General features: G+C 37.0%; 2 protein-coding genes and 1 long non-coding RNA gene across 3 annotated transcripts in view; 1 reads left to right on the top strand and 2 right to left on the bottom strand.

Moving 5' to 3' along the window:
* LOC311286376 (uncharacterized protein) overlaps positions 1-23,347 on the bottom strand; it is a 274,251-nt gene that overhangs the window by 113,083 nt on the left and 137,821 nt on the right. The window lies entirely within an intron of this gene.
* LOC311286354 (uncharacterized protein) overlaps positions 1-23,347 on the bottom strand; it is a 115,605-nt gene that overhangs the window by 17,708 nt on the left and 74,550 nt on the right. The window lies entirely within an intron of this gene.
* On the top strand, positions 6,439-10,621 carry LOC311286464. The gene is made up of 4 exons (XR_014626564.1): positions 6,439-6,570; positions 6,780-7,780; positions 9,153-9,526; positions 9,988-10,621. It is a non-coding gene; the product is annotated as an uncharacterized lncRNA (long non-coding RNA).

Raw genomic sequence — 23,347 nt, 5'->3', positions numbered from 1 at the left:
CAATGGCAATTCAAAGTGCTTTACATAGAACAAATTAAAATAATAAAAAGAAATAAGAATAATTAAAACAGTTTAGAAAAATAAAATACAGTACAGTACAACAGTCGGACGAACATAGGCACAGTGCTCATTCAGTAAATGCATAGCTAAACAGATGTGTTTTGAGTCTGGATTTGAAAGTGACTACTGTAGGAGCACATCTGATCTCCTCTGGAAGCTGGTTCCAGCTGCGGCTGGCATAATAGCTAAAAGCAGACTCGCCATGCTTAGAATGAACCCTTGGTATTTCTAGCTGATATGATCCTAGTGATCTGAGTGATCTGTTGGGTTTATATTCAGTGAGCATATCTGCAATGTATTGAGGTCCTAGGCCATTGAATGATTTAGGCCTATATACCAATAATAATACTTTAAAATCAATCCTAAATTTAACTGGGAGCCAGTGTAAAGATCTGAGGACTGGTGTGATATGTTCATTTTTTCTGGTTCTGCTCATAATCCTGGCGGCAGCGTTCTGTATGAGCTGCAACTGTCTTATGGTCTTTTTGGGAAGGCCAGTGAGGAGTCCATTACAATAATCCACCCTGCTGGTGATGAAAGCATGAACAAGTTTCTCTAAGTCTTGTCTGGAAACAAAGCATCTAATTCTTGCAATATTTTTCAGATGATGGTATGCTGATTTAGTTATTGATTTGACATGACTACTGAAACTAAGGTCTGACTCTAGTGTCACACCAAGATTCCTGACTTGATGTTTAGTTGTTTGACCCCTAGAGTGAAGGTATGCGTTCACCTTGAGAACTTCATCTTTGTTTCCAAACACAATGATTTCAGTTTTGTCTTTGTTTAACTGAAGAAAGTTTTGACACATCCAACTGTTGACTTCATCAATGCATTGGCACAGGGAGTCAATGGGGCTGTAATCGTTAGGCGATAGGGCTAAGTAGAGCTGTGTGTCGTCTGCATAGCTGTGGTAGGAGATTTGGTTCTTTCTCATTATTTGGCTCATTGGGAGCATATACAGATTGAACTGGAGTGGCGCAAGAATTGAGCCGTGAGGGACTCCGCATGTCATGGATGTCCACTCAGACTTATGGTCACCTATACTCACATAATAACCTCTCCCATCTAAGTATGACCTGAACCATTTTAGGACTATCCCAGAAAGCCCCACCCAGTTTTCCAGCCTGTCAAGAAGTATGTTATGATCGACAGTGTCAAATGCAGCACTGAGGTCGAGTAGTACCAGCACCGATAATTTGCCTGAATCAGTATTTAAGCGAATATCGTTTATTATCTTTATGAGCGCTGTCTCTGTGCTGTGGTGTGGTCGGAAACCAGATTGAAAATGCTCAAAGTATCTAGTTTGGAAAACTCCCAGAGAGAAGTGAGGCATTTACCACTTCTAGAAGATCTGCTTCTAAACTGTTTAACACACTTTTGAAAAATGATGTGGGAAGTGTGTCAAGAGCGCAGGTTGATGTTTTAAGGTGCTGTACGGTTTCTTCCAAAATTTTGCCATCAATTTCTTTGAAATCAGACATAGTAACTACTTTCTCAGGTGGTCTGATCTGTCTGACCTCAGTGCAACTCAAGGATGTGCTGATAACCTTTCTGATATTACTGATTTTCTCAGAGAAGAAAGAAGCAAACTCACTGCACTTGCTGTCTGAGAGCATTTCACTGGGAATCTGGCTTGGGGGGTTTGTCAGTCTCTCTACAGTAGCAAAAACAGTGCGTGTGTTGTTTAAATTACTGTTTATAATATTTGAGAAGAAAGTCTGTCTAGCTTTGCCCAGTTCCATATTGAAAGCATGAAGGCTGTCTTTGTAGATGTTATAATGGACTACAAGTTTTGTCTTCCGCCACATGCGCTCTACTTTTCTGCATTGTCTTTTCATATTTTGCACTGCTGTTGAGTTTCTCCAAGGTGCTTTTGTCTGCCACTCTTCTTCCTGACTTTAACAGGAGCAATATCATCAATTACACTTTTAACTTTTGAGTTAAAAGAATCAAGGAGAAAATCAACAGAGTCCGCAGATATGCTTGGTGTTAAGGATATAGCCTTCATAAATAGTACACTAATGTTCTCATTTAAGCATCTCTTCTTGACAGACACAGATCTAGCTTCAGTGGCAGGAGAGATCAATATATCAAAGAAAATACAGAAATGATCAGACAGTGCTACATCCTTAATAACAATCGATGAAATGTTTAGACCCTTACTGATAAGTAAATCTAGAGTGTGTCCACGATTGTGTGTAGGTCCATGTACATGCTGAGTCAGGTCAAAAGTTTTTAAAACACTTTTGATTTCTTTTGCCATATTGTTCTCTGCACTATCTATGTGGATGTTAAAATCTCCAGCAATGGCAAAACAGTCAAACTCTGATGTAATTGTTGATAACAGTTCTGTAAAGTCCTCAGCAAAGGCTGGAGAGTATTTTGGAGGCCTGTAAATAATGAAAAGTAAAATGCGTGGAGCACCTTTTAACACAATACCCTGATATTCGAAAGACAAGTAATTCCCAAATGATATTTGCTTACATTGATAGATATCTTTAAAAAGAGCAGCTAGACCCCCACCTCTCTTAACAGCTCTGCAGACACTCATAAATGTAAAGTTAGGGGGGGGGGGGGGCTGTTTCATTGAGGACTGTTGCACTAAAGCTGTCTTCTAGCCAGGTTTCATTTAGAAGCATAAAATCCAGATTGTTTGTGGCTATTAAGTCGTTGACTAGAAATGATTTATTTTTAAGTGACCGAATGTTTAGAAGTGCTAACTTGACAGTCTTACTTTTCCCCACAGCAATCTTAGTTTGACGTGTAATAGGCACCAGATTAGTTGGGTTTGCTGTACGGCTATTGAAGGCCTTAGACTTTCTATCTTGTAATAGAACAGCAATAGAGAAAGATACAGGCACACTGGGTTCTCGCTTGTTCTGTAAACATTTGAGAAAGTTACTGTTATCATAGCGGGGACCCGACACATATCACTGAGAGCTGGTATCAGTTGTTTTTGGTTCACCTCGTGCAGATGGAGGAGGGTGTGGGCCCTGACGTTGTGGCAGAGGCCGAAGAGCTCTCACAGGGGGAGGGGGAGGGGGAGGGCGAGCTGGGCCCGCAGGCTTTGGTGGTAATGGTGCCTGTCTTTTTTTGGTTGGTATCTGGGGGCTTGCATTAAAAGAGTGGGATAGTCTGGTTCCAGCATACACCAGTTCTTCCATTTTCTGTGAGAAGCACAGAAGTGGCGACGCTGGGGAGAGGGAGAGAGTGTCTGGTGAAAGGGGCTGTTGCTCTGGTGTTATAGGAGGCTGTAATATGCTGTCCTGGCTTCCATGGCTGTTTTCCAGGAAGTCGTCCTTGGGTGCTGAATCTTGGAGCAGTTCTGATATGTCTGTCTGTGGTGAGCTCTGTGGGCAGGGCTCAGCTGAGATTGTGTCCGTGAGCAGAGGTTGTTGTGGCGGAGTGGTGTTATCATTGTCCTTGTGTGATATGTCAACCGCATGTCCATTTTGCTGCTGAAGTGAAGTCCTGTGGTCATTCATACTGTGTCCAGGTGTGTGTGTGCCGTTCAGATTGAGTGGATTGGCACAAACTGCAGAAGGATGATTGAGGGAGAAGTAGAAATTGTCCTTTAATACTCTTGAACCAAGTTTGTTTGGGTGATGGCCATCCCGATGAAACAGTTGTCTCTGACTCCAGAAAAGATTGAAATTGTCAATGAAGTTTACTCCTTTTATATTGCAGGTTTTTTGCAGCCACGTATTTAGCCCAAGTAACCGTGAAAACCTGTTTGTTCCTCTTGCTGGGAGAGGTCCACTGATGAATGTTTGGACTTTCAGTTTCAAAAAGTTCATTGAAATCCTTCTTAAGGAGTTCTGACTGTTCTTTATGAATATCATTCTTCCCCACATGAATGATGAGTCGATTTGCAGTCTTATGTTTCATCAGAATGTTCTGAAGTTCCCTGTTTACATCAGAAGTTGTTGCTTGTGGAAGGCAGCACGTAGTTGTATCCCTGCCGCTAATGTTTCTGATTATGGAGTCCCCCACTATCAGAGTCCTGGGCTCGGCTGCGCTCTGAGCTGAGTGCCGCTGTCTGCTCGACCTTGAGTACCAGTTAGCATCAGTGTTAGCTACTGGCCCATTCAGTCTGTGTTCGATCACATTCATCACATTCATCCTCATTTACATTCATTAGCACTTCAAATCTGTTCTCAAGATGTATAGGCGGTGGTAGGAGACCAGTGTTTGCAATCCTTGTCAGAGCTGTATCTGGGGTAGAGGATGCTACTGCGGCAATATGTGATGCTCGTGACAATCTGATGTCTCGAGTGCTTTTGGGTCTCGCTCCCTGTTTGTGCCATCGATTTGTAAGTCGATCGGCATGTTTCTCTACCTGTCGAGGAGCACTAGTTTCATGGGACTCACCGGTATGCTGAGGGTGTCCATGAAGAAGCTCTGTTGTGTGCTTCGTCTGGTTTGGTGGTCCCGTTAGTAACTTTGTTTCAAGAACTGCAATCCTTTGTAAAAGTCTGTGGCAGTTAGTGCAGCAAGTAGATTCTTAAACAAGAAGAGGCATTTTCTCTTATCCTTGTAGGCACTAGGCAGTTGTGTTTTCCTTTCCCGGAATGTAAGCTGGCCGGGTATAGAATTCTCAGTTTTTGTAGTAATCCAAACTTTGTCGTATGAGCACTGTGCTGATTTGCTGAAGTTAAAATTAGGTGATAAAAGGAAATAAAATAAAGGAAATAAAATATAAAAAAAATAGGAGATAAAATGTAAAAGCGATAGAGCAAAGCGCGGAGCAGTAAGCAAGAGCGTCCGAACAGTAGCTGAGCAGGAAGTGGAGTTTCAGAGTTTAAGTCCAGAGTTTAAGATCCTCCATGACCTAATATCCTCTAGGATATATACAGGTCCTTCTCAAAAAATTAGCATATTGTGATAAAGTTAATTATTTTCCGTAATGTAATGATAAAATGAAACTTTTATATATTTTAGATTCATTGCACACCAACTTAAATATTTCAGGTCTTTTATTGTTTTAATACTGAGGATTTTGGCATACAGCTCATGAAAACCCCAAATTCCTATCTCAAAAAATTAGCATATCATGAAAAGGTTATCTAAACGAGCTATTAACCTAATCATCTGAATCAACTAATTAACTCTAAACACCTGCAAAAGATTCCTGTGGCTTTTAAAAACTCCCAGCCTGCTTCATTACTCAAAACCGCAATCATGGGTAAGACTGCCGACCAGAAGGCCATCATTGACACTCTCAAGCAAGAGGGTAAGACACAGAAAGAAATTTCTGAACGAATAGGCTGTTCCCAGAGTGCTGTATCAAGGCACCTCAGTGGGAAGTCTGTGGGAAGGTAAAAGTGTGGCAAAAAACGCTGCACAACGAGAAGAGGTGACCGGACCCTGAGGAAGATTGTGGAGAAGGACCGATTCCAGACCTTGGGGGACCTGCGGAAGCAGTGGACTGAGTCTGGAGTAGAAACATCCAGAGCCACCGTGCACAGGCGTGTGCAGGAAATGGGCTACAGGTGCCGCATTCCCCAGGTCAAGCCACTTTTGAACCAGAAACAGCGGCAGAAGCGCCTGACCTGGGCTACAGAGAAGCAGCACTGGACTGTTGCTCAAATTTTGCATGTCATTCAGAAATCAAGGTGCCAGAGTCTGGAGGAAGACTGGGGAGAAGGAAATGCCAAAATGCCTGAAGTCCAGTGTCAAGTACCCACAGTCAGTGATGGTCTGGTCCAAATGATTCGGGCAAACATGAAAGCATGGACGTTGATCGTGGGGAATCCCCGAGAGGGAATCCGCGTCAATGCTTTGGGAATATTCCATCAAAACATCAAAATGACTGCTGTGTTCCTTATTACACCCAAGAACAGAACACCACAATCGCTTAGACGACGCCATTCTTCTCCAGCATATCAATGCACTATGATGACACGACCCCACGCTCACGAGGACGGGTCTGTGTTGAAACTCTGCTGTCATTCACAATCGTGGGAGGGGCGTCGATTTTGTGACGTCACAAAATCGGACGGCTTGATTTCAGAGAGGGTCAAACATATAAGGAGATAAAAAAAAAACACTGGATGGATTTTTATCATTTTATGATGGTTGTGTACAGGCACTGCCAACACACATTTCAGTACAATCAACTTGTAAAAGTGCATGTACCATTATATGACCCCTTTAAAAGGATGAACTCTATTGCAGTGATTAACTTGATGTTCTTATTATTTATTTAACCCATTAAGTTACAGATTAATAAATATAAATAAATGCACAGTCTAGCATTCTCCCAACATTCTTATGTCTTTGTATTAACAACTTAAAACTTAAAGCCACACTATGTAGGTTTTGCTCTCTGGGTCCCCCTACAGTTGGGAAACAGTATTGTCTTCTACTACTGTCGTAAAATCTGTCATGGTAATACCAGGGGATAAACGTGCATTTGTTGACAATCCGATACCCTGAACTCTGCAGAAGGAGTGCTCACGTCTTGGGCAGACTGCCTGCATTGCGTGTGAAATGCCTTCATCCCAGGTACAGTGGCATATATTTCAGCATGTCATTTGAATATAATTTCATGGGTTTTATTTTTTTCAAACGCCAAAAGATCACGTAGCTCATGTTTACAAGCCAGCGTCTATGATCCTCAGTTATACTGTTAAAAAAAAAGAAGTAAAAATTAAACAATGACAGTCAGCTATAGCTAACAGACAAAATTGAAATATCTATGGATGATCTTTTAGTTGCACGACTCCAGAAAGACCACACCAGAGAACTTCATAAAGCTAAGAAAACCGAGAAGAGGAAGAAGAAGGACCCATCTCTCACAGAACGAGCTGATCTATCAATGTAAACAAATGATGAGGATTCTCAGGCAGATGGAGAGATTGCATAAAAGATTACTTAGTGTTGTTAGGGGAGTTATGTTAGCGAATCAGTTTAAATGTCCTAATTGTGAAATAGGAGAGGCTCGAATCATACGAATCACTTGATACGAGCTTGCCCTGTTTGAAGTTGAAATGCCATTGCCTTTGCAAAGGAAGTTTGCAGCGCTAGAGGCATGTTGCAAGCTTGCTTTGCAAACACAGTGGTTGTGGTTTCCTTTGCTCTCTCTGAATAGTGCCAGTGGAACAACAGGTGTTAAGGCCATGTCTGCTTAAGTTGACCTTTTAACATGATTTAAGAAGTAATGAAGAGGCCGCCTCACTAACTGTGAGAAGCGAGCTGTGGTTTTAACACTTGCAGGTGAAGAAATGGTCAAAATGTCTATTAAGCTTTTTAGCGTTGGTGGCACATATGAGATATACACATATGTTTATTGCAAAATAGCCTTGGAACAGTGGACTATTCCAGGCCAGTTATTTTACCTTTTGAAGAATTGCTTCAATGTAAGAGACAGCCCTAAACGCTTAAGACGGCCCCAATCAAACCATATAAAAGGTTTTGTTTCCCGTTGTTCGGGACCGCACTTCGAGGTGTAGACCTATACGTATTCGTTTTTCCTTTTTGAATTTATTGTCTTTGTATTATTCTGAAACCTTTTTAAGTAAAACGAAACCAATTCTTGGTGATTCGAAAAACTTTTAAAACAAGTCTCAGAGTGATTTTTTCCTAGAAGTATCTTTACTATGTTGTAGTTTGGATATTAATACTAAGCAAAAGCCCAGTGAAACAGACCCAGGACTGAAGTGGATCGGACACCGCCGAGGACTCTGAAGCCATTTATAGCATCACTAACCTGCAGGTAAGGACAATCTCTGATTGTGATAGGTTATGGGAATGTAGTAGAAGGATTCAGATGTTACAGCGGTATAGAAACACAACAAAAGTACAAAAATAAATTTCCATAAAACACGGTTATTTTACTGTATTTCACTGTAAGGCAAATGTCTTGGAGTTGATCAGCAATAGCACACATGCATGAATTAATGTAACTATACGTAACTCTTATTAAGAATGAACAGAGGTTCAAATGTTAATGTTTTCTTGAAAATAATAACGCTTGATGTCACCATGATGGTGATCATTGTTTGTTTTACTTGACATTTTTATATAGTTTTTTCTTTTATTATTTTAGCACTGTGTTATATATGTTTCTTATGACAAAAAACTTATGAACAACTGCCTTTTCCTAATTTTTTTTTTTTTTTTTTTTAGTTCTTCAATTTACTCTCACTTGTGGGAAACAACATGAGTGTTAAAGGGAAAAAAATTACATTTTACAATTAATTAAAATTACATAGCGCCTTTGATGAGCTCCACCCTTATGTTACTGTTGCTAACTTATGCCTGGCTCACACTACAGGAGTTTTAGGCCGACTTATCCTGATTTTCCCCTCCCAAGAATCTGAGAAAAAATCTTGTCGAGGACCTCGATCAGTTCCGATGTTTGGCACAGATTATCTGGTAATGTGAGGCGTTTACAGATCGAATCTTGTACCTCCCGTTCAGCTCTCACACAAATCGGGCTCGCCCCGATCATATCAAGCATGATTGATATTTCAGATTTTAAATCGGGATGAGCAAGACTGTGATTACATAAGTACTGTCACAATAGCCAATAAGAAACAAGTCGGGCTGTCGAGCTTCCTCTGGCACGATATAGTCTTAATAACATTTTGTAGTGTATGATGCGCCGCAATTTTCAAATCTTGTAGTGTATTAGCATGTTTAAGATTTGAGGGAAGAAAATCTGCAAAGATTCTCCTTAAGTGTGTGCTGCAACCAGATTTCACAATCGTTTAGGAATTTAAAACTCCTGTAGTGTGTCCTGTCACAAATATACATAAATATAATTGAGAGATGATACAAGCAGAATCATGTAAGAAAAGAGAAACACAAGACCAGGCCATAAGGTGATGATTTTGACCATTAATAAACAGCCAACATCCCCATGTTCACATTTACTTAGTTTTTTTTGTTTGCCACAAGAAATGTGTCTTAAATTACATAATATTTTTAACTTGAATAAAATCAGTAATTTAGTTTTAGTTTTGCATTTGTTTTTCATGTGTGGCCACAAAGAAAATGATTCTGAAACAAACCATGAACTCATGTTTCACATACATAGCTTTGGGCAGATGCATGTTATGCTAATTTTATTTGTGTGAGCGCAGTGGATTGGCTGCACACGCTCAGTGCTCTCTTGTAGGGTCATCCATATGCAAATCACTGTCTGACTGCACAAGATAAAGACTGGTGAAGATCTGAGAATGTTTCCAAACCAGCTCTGCAGTTGCAACTAATCAACAAGCAATGGATTCTACCAACAACCAAGATTCTTGTGAGAAGTGCATGAAGAAAAATTGTGAATGTCAGGAATCAGACTGTTCGTGCTGTAGTGCTGAGGCCTGTGAAAACTGCTGCTGTGGATGTTGTTGTAACTTTTGCTGCTGCTGTATTGCATCATCTCCTGATTGTTGTGGTGACCTTTTTTCTATTGGTATTCAAAACTGTACTCTGCTGTGAGTGTTTGCAGGATATTGCCTAGGTGAGAAATGTTTGCTAACATGTGGTCTAGTCACAATCTACTGAAACTTGTCATACTAACACTTACTACTGTCCATGGAGAAGAGTTGAAAACTAATAGGAGAAAAATATGAAAAAAGTGCTTAATGTATTTTAATCTTTCAGTAAATATAAACATCCTTAGAACTCACTTACATTCCTATAAGATGATTTGTCTTGTTTTCAGAAGAAAAAAAAATCTTGAATTTTGTTTTTCACCCCATTGGCATAAACATTATTACATTTCGGATCTAAACATGAAAAAATGCTTATTTTAGTAAATTAATCTTTTTTTTTTTTTAAGTATTAAAGTGAGTATAAGGATGTTTAGATTATTATTATTATTGGAAAACAAGACAACAACTTTTAATGTCAATAATACACTATATATATATATATATATATATAATTTTTTTTTTTTTTTTTTTTGCTTAATGTGTCCAGAGTAAATTGATCTGTGGAGACGCTGTCGCTCAGGACCCAGGATGTGTTTCTGCTCCAGTGAAGAACATGATCAACGCAAGCACAACAGCACTGCAAACCACAATCAACATCAGCATCGTCATCATCATCTTTATCCTCATTATGGGTGTTAAATCTGTACATACAAATACAGTTTCTGCCAAAGATCCAAAGACACTTCATAACAAATCCAGTGAGAAAGAAATGTCTTCTACTTTCTCTCCTTTATGTGGATATTTAATTTAACAAACATAGTATGTTTCTTGTTTAGTTTGATTATGTAAGAATATGAATGTCTGCTAAACTGATGAGCTGTTTTATGTAGTTTATAAGTAATAAATAAAATATAAAAATATAAAAAATATAAAATAAAATTTCCGCTCTCCAGGACAACAATGATATTAAGAGACAGTTTATTATATAGGTGGTGGTCAAATGCTGGACAGATGCTATTCAAATTCTGTAAACATTTATTTGGTGTTGATTATATAATTTTGCATAGAAGTCTTAAGTGTCTTTTATTAAACAGTTCTAGTAAAGAATTTAAAGTGTAAGTTGCAGGTTAAAATTTTCACGAAGATAATGCAATGTGTTTATTAAACATAAAGATAAGAACCGCCCACCATTGTTTTTTTTATACCAAAATGCTGATATAATATGAAAAATATGAGAGTTACCGTACGCTAGCAGCTATATTCGCCTTACATAACTTCAGAAAAGTTGGTTGTATGTTTTATTTGATAAAAAAAAATGGATAAAATAACTCAATTGTAAACATACTCGTGTGTGCTGACTTCAAGGGGACCGTGATCATGCCTGAAATGAGAATAATAAGCTATTCGCAAAACAAACGGGTTCAGGCACGTCAGATCAGCCGGTCGCGGGTCCAGCTGTTCCACTAAACGCCTAAACGCGTTCACCTCACGGCAGGCAGCACATACTCTCCACTGCTGATTCAATTGGGTGGCATAGCCCACACAAACACAGTGATGGGGACATCGATCTCTCTTTTTCTTTTCTGACAATAAACATCGCTAATTAAATCGTGAGAAATTGATAACGCGTGGATTGAGGAAGGGTATTACATGACGTTTGAGGCGTCGATGAGACTAGCGATTGATGCCTGTGCAGTGTGTGCATCTCTAACGTTACAGCTCTGATTTGGACTGACTTACTGTAAGTAAATGTCTTCAGTCGTTGTCCCTCCTTGCTCTTCTACATGACGGCAATAGTTTGAAAAGACTTGCTTGTTCCGTTATATTATCCGGGTTAAGTTTGCACCAGGTTAGACTAGCTCTAACGTGGCCAACCCTCCACTCATTCTCCTCACACCAAGCATTAATAACTATTTGAGTGCCATGGCTCCCCTCTCTCACGCCTGACCGGTTAATTTGATGGTTTCCCACATCCTCAGTCATTCTCCAAATAGCCATAATACAGTAGGAATCTAGCGGAGTATGGGTTGCGAGTTCCTCTTGTGACGTCATCACCCAGTAACTGAAAAAACACGCTACCTTCGAAGAAACCCCAATAAATGTTATTTTAACACATTTTAAGACAGAAATAATTAAATATATACATATAGAGCACTTTAATTTACACATTAATTGGCTGTGGTGGTTAACCTGCAACTTACACTTTAAGGTTATTTAATTGTTTGACTCGTCTCCTGTGTTGTATAAGTTTGCAGAAATAACAGTATGCATGTGAGCAGCGATAAAGAGAAAATCACAGAATTACACACACACACACACACACACATTCTTTTTTTTTTTTTTTTTTTACAGAGAAAGTGCAGTAAAATTAAACAATGATTCTACAATTTTTTATAGAACTGCTAAATTGCCTTAAAAATAGACATTCAGACCATTGAAAAACCAGACCCTCTTCCTTAAATAAAGGTAAATGTCATGATGTCCCAGGTGAAAAGGAAATATATTTAAATTGTGTTTATTTTGATATATTTAATGCATTTTAAGTGTATTGTATTAAATATATATTTAAGTGTGTTATTTTGGAACCTATTAAAGTATACTAAATGTACTAAAATATATATTTAAGTTCAATTTTAAGATAATAGTAATATATTTTATTATACTTAATTGTGTTAAAATGGCCCTATTTTAAGTACATTTAGTGTATTTTATTAGCATTTCTTTATATTGCATTTTTAAAACATTTAAAATTTACTTTAGAAATACAACTTAAGTATATTTTTAATTTTATATTAATGTGTTCCTAGTATATTTTAAATATGATATCAGCTTATTACTAATGTATTAGTAGAACAATATAAGACCCACTTTTAGTACATTCAAAATGTATTTTTTCTGCAAACCCATTCTTTATGAATTTAATATATTCTAATGTATTAAAAGTAGTAAAAAAATATGTTTTAAAAACACATACTTAAAATATTAATGTGTTCCCAATATATATTAAATATGATATTAGCTTATTATTAATGTATTAGTAAAACACTATAAGACCCACTTTTAGTACATTCAAAATATATTTTTTTATGCTAAACCATTTATTATGAAATTAATATATTTTAGTGTATTAAAAGTACAGTTAAAATATATATTAAAAAACACACAGAAAAAATATTTGTATAAAACACAAATACACTTTGAAAGATAGTAAACTTTAATGAACTAGTACATGAAAAATAAACAAAATACATTAACATAAAATGCATCTGTATAACAGAACAAACAAACAAAGTGATATAAAAAAAGATAAAGTTTTAATTTATTTAGAATTTAAGAATTTAGTTATTAAACTTGGAGTTGGCTTCATTGTTGCACTTTCTTCGGATTAAGGCTCTCACCTCAGACACTGTCGTGGTCGGAAACTGTTTGATCACAGTATCTTTGAAAAGGGAAAAAGATTATTATTATTTTTTTAAATATTAATGCAAAATGAACATCTGTAAAATGTAACTGTTCCCTTTCGAAAGGGAATTGCACTGTGTATAGGCGCCCCTTTTATACTTCTTTTTTATACTTTATACTTAACAGTGTTTTTGGTTGTCACCTAATTCAATTGCTGTGATTTTATGGCTTTTCTCAGCTGTTCTCAGGGAACCAATGTTACAGTCGTAAAGACAATTTTTTAATATGGCATGTAATGCTTAGTTCATATATTTTAAAAGTAGACATTCAATATAAAATGTTAATATAATGCAAATAAGGAGTTCAAAAAGAACAAACATCAAGAGCCTCATTTATAAATGTTGCGTACACACAAAAGAAGGCGTACGCCGCTCTCTACGCAATACTTTATTTATAAAAATATATTTTATACTTTATACTACGCAATATATTATTTATAAAAAGCAAACTTGACAGGAAAAAGAGCGGCCCTTCACGCAAACTCTGACCCAGGCGTACGCCCAAAAACGGGTGAAATGAGAAATTGCAACAACGTTGGCAGATGGAAGAAACACGTGAAAGTGTGTGAAACTGTAGACCGTTGTGTAAAAGAAATGACAATACCGCCTCTCATAAATAACATGAAGCTTGCTTCACAAAGCAAGTCTTAAAATTAACAGCCTAACACCCGTTTGATTGATCTGCAGTGTAAAACAAACAAAATCAAAAGAAGATTACCTAACAGAAATGCAAATTAACACATATTTGCAAAAGGATTGTTCTGCAATAATATTGGCATTATGCAATTTATTCTCATAAATAATATGGTAAACAGAACAAAATCAACTGATATTTTCGTCAATTTGTCCGTCTGGTGGAGCAAATAGGCCTAGATGCAATTATAGACAGATAGAAAATCTAAATAAAATTATAGAGAAAGATAATATAAATATAATTTCACTCAGCCTAGCCTATCACTTAAAGCAAATATATCCACAGCCACACCCTAAATGTCCTCACCAGCGGCCACGTTGGATCGTTTAGTGAAACTGACACATATCGGCAGATGAAGTAAAACCATAAGTCTTCAGTCATAATGATAAATGTTCACAATAACGCTTTAAATAAAATAATGAGCTAAATTGATTTACTTCTATTTAAACATTTAGATTAATCTCATTAATGGAGTTATACACTTATACTATGAAATGTAGGCTACTGAAAAGATATAGGCTATACAGTGAGGAAAATAAGTATTTGAACACCCTGCTATTTTGCAAGTTCTCCCACGTGGAAATCATGGAGGGGACTGAAATTGTCATCGTAGGTGCATGTCCACTGTGAGAGACATAATCTAAAAAAAAAATCCAGAAATCACAATATATGATTTTTTAACTATTTATTTGTATGATACAGCTGCAAATAAGTATTTGAACACCTGTCTATCAGCTAGAATTCTGACCCTCAAAGACCTGTTAGTCTGCCTTTAAAATGTCCACCTCCACTCCATTTATTATCCTAAATTAGATGCACCTGTTTGAGGTCGTTAGCTGCATAAAGACACCTGTCCACCCCATACAATCAGTAAGAATCCAACTACTAACATGGCCAAGACCAAAGAGCTGTCCAAAGACACTAGAGACAAAATTGTACACCTCCACAAGGCTGGAAAGGGCTACGGGGAAATTGCCAAGCAGCTTGGTGAAAAAAGGTCCACTGTTGGAGCAATCATTAGAAAATGGAAGAAGCTAAACATGACTGTCAATCTCCCTCGGACTGGGGCTCCATGCAAGATCTCACCTCGTGGGGTCTCAATGATCATAAGAAAGGTGAGAAATCAGCCCAGAACTACACGGGAGGAGCTGGTCAATGACCTGAAAAGAGCTGGGACCACCGTTTCCAAGGTTACTGTTGGTAATACACTAAGACGTCATGGTTTGAAATCATGCATGGCATGGAAGGTTCCCCTGCTTAAACCAGCACATGTCAAGGCCCATCTTAAGTTTGCCAATGACCATTTGGATGATCCAGAGGAGTCATGGGAGAAAGTCATGTGGTCAGATGAGACCAAAATATAACTTTTTGGTCATAATTCCACTAAACGTGTTTGGAGGAAGAAGAATGATGAGTACCATCCCAAGAACACCATCCCTACTGTGAAGCATGGGGGTGGTAGCATCATGCTTTGGGTTTTTTTTTCTGCACATGGGACAGGGCGACTGCACTGTATTAAGGAGAGGATGACCGGGGCCATGTATTGCGAGATTTTGGGGAACAACCTCCTTCCCTCAGTTAGATCATTGAAGATGGGTCGAGGCTGGGTCTTCCAACATGACAATGACCCGAAGCACACAGACAGGATAACCAAGGAGTGGCTCTGTAAGAAGCATATCAAGGTTCTGGCGTGGCCTAGCCAGTCTCCAGACCTAAACCCAATAGAGAATCTTTGGAGGGAGCTCAAACTCCGTGTTTCTCAGCGACAGCCCAGAAACCTGACTGATCTAGAGAAGATCTGTGTGGAGGAGTGGGCCAAAATCCCTCCTGCAGTGTGTGCAAACCTGGTGAAAAACTACAGGAAACGTTTGACCTCTGTAATTGCAAACAAAGGCTACTGTACCAAATATTAACATTGATTTTCTCAGGTGTTCAAATACTTATTTGCAGCTGTATCATACAAATAAATAGTTAAAAAATCATACATTGTGATTTCTGTTTTTTTTTTTTTTTGATTATGTCTCTCACAGTGGACATGCACCTACGATGACAATTTCAGACCCCTCCATGATTTCTAAGTGGGAGAACTTGCAAAATAGCAGGGTGTTCAAATACTTATTTTCCTCACTGTATATATATATATATATATATATATATATATATATATATATATATATATATATATATATATATATATATATTTATATATATTAGGGATGTGCGGTATACCGGTACTGCAAAAATACTGGTATATATTATATTTCAAACGGTACAATATCATCATTTCGGTATTTAATACCGAATATTTAATCATATTCGGTATTTTTGCTGAATTCGGTATTTAATGCGCTGCTGTTCCTAAGTGCGCTAGTTAAACTGACGCGGGTCACGCGAAACCGGCAAACATGACAACGAAGGAACACAATGGATCAAGCAGATGAAGCTCATTCTAATTTCTAGACGTCCGAAATTAATAAATAGGGCAGTATGAGTGAAATAAGGCATTACTTTGCCTACAAAAGTAATGAGAAAGTCAAAGCAACAGACCTCAATGCACCGCTCTGCAAACATTGCTTTAAATAATGTGTTTTGCCACGAGAGGAAACGCATCAAATCTGTCACTTGCTCATCCCGACTTGTTCAAAGAGTTCAGAGATCGACAGGTCAGTCCATCAGTAAACTGATTTAATGTAGGCTTTTATTCACAACACTGAACAGCGCACATACATAAGAGCTTATCAACTAAATGTGATACGGTAAACACGAAAGCTAAAATCTGCTCACATGACACGCTAGAACCAATTCAGTTTAGGTCTCATCATTTTTACACTTTGAAACAATCATATATTAATTGAATTTGAATGGATAGAGACAAGTAATATTAATTTTAGTAGTGATAGTAAAATGAATGGCATATTACTGCCGCTGTGGCAAACCCTAGATGAATAAACCAAAAGAGAGAGTTAAAATAGTCTGCTAGTTTGTCAACATCGATTAGGTAACCTGACCTAACAGTATTATAGCATTTATTAAGCTAGATCAATCAGTAATTATTATTTAAATATATTAATACATGTTTAGCATATTAACATTACTTTATGCAATCGATTAAACTAATATGAACCCAAACACAAACCAAATAGGATGAATAAATGCTATAAATGTTGATAATTCTGTTGACGCATGACAGCTAATGGTTTAAATGTCATTTCACTATGATATTATTATTCTAAATTAATCTATAATTATATATATATATATATATATATATTAACTTATTTTAATGGTATAATTTTTTATTTTTTTTTAATCAAAGTTTAACCTACTGAATATATGTTCCCTGACTGTAGTTTTTATTTATTTATTTTTTTACATTTTGATACTTTTTCTTTGCACATTTGGTACTGGAGTTTAAAGCATTGTTTTTCAACCAAATTTTTCAATTAACTTAAATTGTGAGGCTGTTTTTTATGACCTGTGGTATCGATTAAGTATCGATACCGAGGTATTAGGTTCTGGTACCGTACCGAAGCAAAAATTGTGGTATCGGAACATCCCTAATATATATATATATATATATTCATTAAATAGCCTATCACTATTTGATTAATTTATTTAAAAACAGTGCAAGGATATGCTACTAAATTATTTTTATTAACGTAATGTGACGGACATCCACATTTCATATTTTCCTAACATTTTGTACCATTAAACGTTATCATGTGGATTAATAATCATATGCAAATGATATGCAAATGGGGATATGCATAGTAAAACTAGGCGTTTCACGGACTATTTATGGGCAACTATTGGTTCTGTGCTAACGGACGTCCTATGTTTCATCCGTACGCCACTTCTGACGCAAATCCTACGCAAAGCTATATAAATGAGGCCCTAAGTCTGGCTGAACAACAGTGAAGTCTACATGTTATGTTACTGTATCATAGGCAATTTAACTGATTAACTGAAACAGTATACCCATTCAACAAGTATAATAATTATAATGCATAATGCCAATATTTAATATTAGAATTAATATTTGTTTTTGTCAGTCCCCTTTTAACTTCAAGACCAAATAAAAGTGATGTACAAAAACACATACCGATGAGGGCTTGCACCTTGTGAGGGTCCAACTGGTCTTTTGATTGAGTCCCGGATTTACCAGTAAGGGTGCATCTGGCTAAAATTTCTCTTCCAAAAAGTACAGTGGCCAATTCTTGAGTAAAAAGAGAAGCTCGTGACTTGTTCAGTCTGTCATAGACTCTTTTAGGGATTTTTACATCAGAATCACAGAGGGAAATCTAAAAAACAAACATAACAAACAAAAAAACATCAATATATTCCTTTATAATTCAATTAAAAAGGTATAATTTTTTTACTTGATTCAGATCACTTACTGAAATGTTCATGCACAAAAATACAGATAAAACGATACAAATACCACTTTTCTTTATCATAAAGAATTTTACCATTTCTGAGGTTTCAGAAAGACACATCTCATTTGAATTTGGGCTTGAGCTGAGTGGGCCTCTCTTCATGGACTCTAGGACCTCTTTGAGAGATGCTACTATCCCTGGAAGATCTACAAGACAAAATTAAGATGCGTTATACAAAGTAAGGGCTGGACAAACACTAATTTATGTTTTTCCTGTGTACATGTACTTGGTCTCTTTTTTAAATGCTGACATATATTTTGGGTAACACTTTATTTTGATAGTCCACTTTAGACATTCTACTAACTATAAGTAACTTTGCAACTACATGTCGACTAACTGTCATTAGAGTATTAGTAGACTGTCTGCTTAATATCTGCTAACATTTTGTTTTGTTGGTTCCCCAACAGACACTACTGACTATAAGTAACTTGGCAACTACAAGTCAACTTATTCTCCTTACCCAAACACCTAACCATAACCTAACAGTCTACTGACAGTCTACTACAGCCTACAAATACTCTAATGAGAGTTAGTTGACATGTAGTTGAAAAGTTACTTATAGTTAGTAGAATGTCTAAAGTGGACTATCAAAATAAAGTGTAACCATATTTTGAAATGAAACATTACTGTAACTTCCATGTTATTATTGCAGTAATTAATCAATATTAATAAAGACAGAAAATTCCATTAAAAATTACAAGTTGGTGGCAGCTGGTACACTTGATGCTACGACTTGATTAAATGTAAAAAAAAAAAGCACAAGCATATAAATGTATAACAGTCATGTTTATAAAAGCTTCATAAATCTGGAGAAAATAACACATGCTACTGTATTATCTGTATTTTTTTTTCAGTCTGTCTTAAAGCAATACTTGGCCATAGCTGTTAAGAAAATCACCATGATGACTTTTCCTCCCCATGCTCCCTTTAACTGATCAAACACAGACACCTCCATGAGGCATCATATTAGCTTCAGCTAAAAAAATTGTGTAGTTTTTTAAAGTATTTTATTATCTAAAATTGAAAGCTTTAAAAAAGACGCTAAACTTTTCTACTTTCTTATAGACAAATCAATGTTACGGACTAAATTACAAGCTACTGTTGAATCATATGAAGAGTATATAGTAATGCACGTACATAAAAAAAGGAAGAAGGCATCACTACAAATTAGCATAGGTCATGCTTTTCACCTTAATTCATACTATAAAATTTGTTTGTCCGTTGCGACAAGTTAGATTTTGTTTTAAATAACAAACCTTTACCTTTCAAAGCTTTGACAACATCAGCATCAAGCTCAACATTGGTTTTCCGGGGAGATGTATTCTGCAAAAGACTTCTATCTCCATATTCATCGTCACTGTCTAGTACAGCCTGTATTTGATACATTGGACACAAGGTTAGAAGAGGCTCAATTAAACATTTTGCTTAATTAAACATAATTACATTTCTAATTAATGTGTATATTATGACTCTATGGAATTCAAATACAAATCTAAATTTGCATTATTCAGATTTGTTGAACAGATTTAGTGAAATGAGAAAACATTTTTAGAAAATGTTTTACAAGTAATAAATATGTTTCCAGTCTTAATGATTGTAAACTAAGAAATCAGACATCTGTAATAGACAGGGTTCGTACACTTTTTCCAAGGTCAAATTCAAGCACTTTTCAAGCACTTTCCAGGTCCATTTTAAAGCTTTTTCCAGCACCTTACACTACCGTAAATTACATACCAATACATAGTTAAAATTATTATTTAGTGTTTTTATCACATCAAAAGAGATAAACAGCCAAATGTTTCATAATAGCAGAGGGCTGCACGATATCGAAGAAAAATGAGATATGCGATAACTCATTAAATAATGCGATATTCAATATGCGATACGATAATGCTTAAAGTGTGTCAAATTAACTTAAATTATCTTTAAAATGATATAACCTACACATACGTTTTTCACATTCTTTTTGTGATAAGAAAATATCCCTACAACTTCAAGACAGTGAACATCAGTGTTCTGTAGCATAAGTAGGGCTGGGTATCGTTCAAAAAATTTCGATACCAATACCGATACCGATACCTTGATTTCGATACCGGTTCCTGAACGATACTTTTTTCGATACCAATTTTATGAAATCCATTTTAACAAGATTACATAACACATTACCTCAGAAAAACTTTGGTTTTATTTTTTCAGTTTGACTCATGCTCCTTAGTCAGTGCACAAAGGAACAAAAAAAGCACAAAGGAACAAAATATTCCTTATACATATACAATAAGGTACAAAATATTTTTTTTATAAAGAGCTCATGCTCACCAAAGCTGAATTTATTTCATCAAAAATACAGTAAAACTTGTAATATTGTGGAATAGTATTACAATTTAAAATCTTATTTGAATATATTTCAAAATGTAATTTATTCCTGTGTTGTCAAAGCTGAAATATGAAAACAGTTTTTGGAAGGTCATTTTTGATCACTTTAATGCATGCTTACTGAAAAAAAAATTCTGACCAACACGTTTTTGAACGGCAGTGTACATTCAGTAGGTCATTATTGCAATATAAACACAGTCAGAGTGATCAACAAGGTATCTATTCATTTACCAGTCGAAGACGCAGCAACTTTCTGCTCTTATGTTTACTCCGTGCACTGTCAAGGGCTTTATCATATCTGTCGCGGTACCGTCTTTGCAGTCATTATTTTACTACAAATACTGCATCGCGCGCTGTTGGCATCGAGCCTAGAGAAATGTAGCCACACTTTTGATCGACTTTTCCACATCTTTAGGGTATTGTGAGTGTGTGTGCTTGCGTGTCATTGAGTATGTGCGCGAGTTTGTGTGTGTGTGCTCGCGTCCATAGGCTCGCGTCTCATGAGAATGTGCGTGGACAGTTTGTGTGTGCGCGCGCTCGTCTCATAAGAGTATGTGCGGAGACTTCCGCGCGTCTCGTGTGTGTAGAGTTTGGGTGTATGTGCGTGAGCGAATTTAGGCGTGTCGTTGTGCATTTCATATGTATTTGTTTGAGCACTGACGTTGACGAGTTAACCCCTTAGGTATCGAAATCTGGTACCGAAAAACAAGTCATTTTTCGATACTCGATAGTATCGAGGCAATTCGGTCGGTACCTAAAAAGTATCGAACTCGGTACCCAGCCCTAAGCATAAGAAGTGTTATTTTAACATCACTGGGGTTTAGGGTTTCGGGTTATCCTACATTAGGTTTATTTAACAACAGAAACTGATTAATCAAATGTAAAAATAAACACTGCTTAGTTTTCACTGCATGAATTAAATATACTGATTCTTTTTAAAGCTACAAAAGTTAGCCTATTCAGCCAAAAGCAGTGAGCATTTTCTTTGTCTTTTGTTCTTGTTCATGACCCAAGTTATTGCAAGCCGTTGCGATATGCAGTTATGCATATTGTAATATATACATTTGCAATATTTCGATATATTGTGCAGCCCTAATATTTAAGCCAATCCCAAGTTTTATTCTTCAAAATGTATCACTAAGTATATAGCCTAAAACATATGAATAATATACTTTTCATTATATTAATGTCCAAATATTGCTTACCAGATAATGTGATAGGCTGTAAAACTGAATTAATTAAAAATATGAAGACTTAGGATTTGAACAGAAATATTTGACAGGCCTTCCCGTTTTGGGACACATTCTTGATATAGACAAGGTTTGAACAATATCTGAGTGCACAGGCACCTGCCTGATAAATGTATTTCCTTGCCAAGATGTCTTGGGCCAAGACATAACGTTAGCTAATAACGTTACATTTACTGGAATAGAGCAGTGTAAATATTGCATAGGGCTATCCTACAGTAACAGTATACTACTTATGACACTGACTTGTTTCAGTTCAGCAATCAACGACTGTTGTTATGCACTGGGCTAACGTTTGCAGGTTAATTTGCACATAACAGTTCTGTAATTTTAGCGATGTTCACTGCATATTCCACAAATGAACGTGACATAACGGACATGGCATGCAATACTTACATTACATTATCACACCAAGTACTTTCAGTCACTAATGGCCCTTTCAGATAGGACGCGGACTGCGCTGCGCTATGAAATGAAACCAATAGGCCTATATTTCAATGGCTTGCGCCGCGCGACTCGGACCAAAGCGGGGCTCAACCTATTTTTTACAGTCTATGGGCTCAACGAGCTCGCGCGCACGCCGCCGTCAAAGTTTAAAATAGTTCAACTGTTGCCGCTGCGTGGCCAATAAAAACGGTGCATCCAAACAACCGCAGAAATCTAAATTAAAACTCCGCCTACTTTTGCTCTGGCCAGCGTAACGCAAATCAATCTGTATCTGATTCTGAAGGGCTACTTTTTTTTTTCTCCATTTAATAAAGAACTATTTCGTCAGAAAGATTTCTTGTGAAAGAAATACAGTTACAAATTCAAGCATTTTCAAGCATTTTATCCAAAATTCAAGCACTTTTCAAACCTTGAAAACACAACATCAAAATTCAAGCACTTTCAAGGATTTCAAGCACCCGTACGAACCCTGAATAGAACATTTTGCTGCTTTAGGAATCTCCTTCTAAGACAAAGTGTAGACAAGTTTGTTCTTGGTTGAAGTAACCTCTTGTTGATGTTTGAATTATTACCTCTTTAAACCCGCACCCATAACGGTTTGGGAGTTGAGCATGCCTGTTCTTGGTATTGTTTGAATTATTATCAAACAAAACTGAGGCTAGCTAAACCCCCTCCTCCTAATCCGCGCAATAACACCCCAAACCCCACCCCACATCCGGTGACTGTCTGGAATAGTCTGTTATGTTTCGTTCTTGCGGGTTAACTCTGTTTGTAGCTTAAATGTTTTTTTTTTCTGTCTTTGTGGAGACTAGGCTGTCTGCAGAGACAGCATTTTACAGTGTGTTCAGGGGACAGCAACCCGGTCTCATCCCAAGACGTCACATACTTACGTGTCTTGACCATACGGCAACATACGACGCAAAGGGTACCACTATAACGTCAATATGAGACGGAGACATAAGCGCACCAGCAGCGCCTCCTAGCGGTACCCCTAACCCATACCTAAACCTAACCATTAACCACCGTTTTGTAGGGGTGGCACGGTACATGAAAAAACATCCGAACCGTTCGGTTCGCTTGTCTCGGTTCGGTGCGTGTGCATCGCACGGTTCGACACATGCGCAATGTAGCCTCATGCCCGAGCTAATACAATGCTAAATCATAAATCAGATGTATGTAGAATAAAATTACTATGTCCAGCAATCGATTTAAATAGTGCACTGGGTTTACATTTAATGAGATCTACTCC

This window comes from Rutilus rutilus (assembly GCF_951802725.1).
Source record: "Rutilus rutilus genome assembly, chromosome: 2".
Classification (NCBI taxonomy): Eukaryota; Metazoa; Chordata; class Actinopteri; order Cypriniformes; family Leuciscidae; genus Rutilus; species Rutilus rutilus.
The sequence above is the reverse complement of the archived record's forward strand: the minus strand, read 5'-3'. Positions and strand labels throughout refer to the sequence as shown.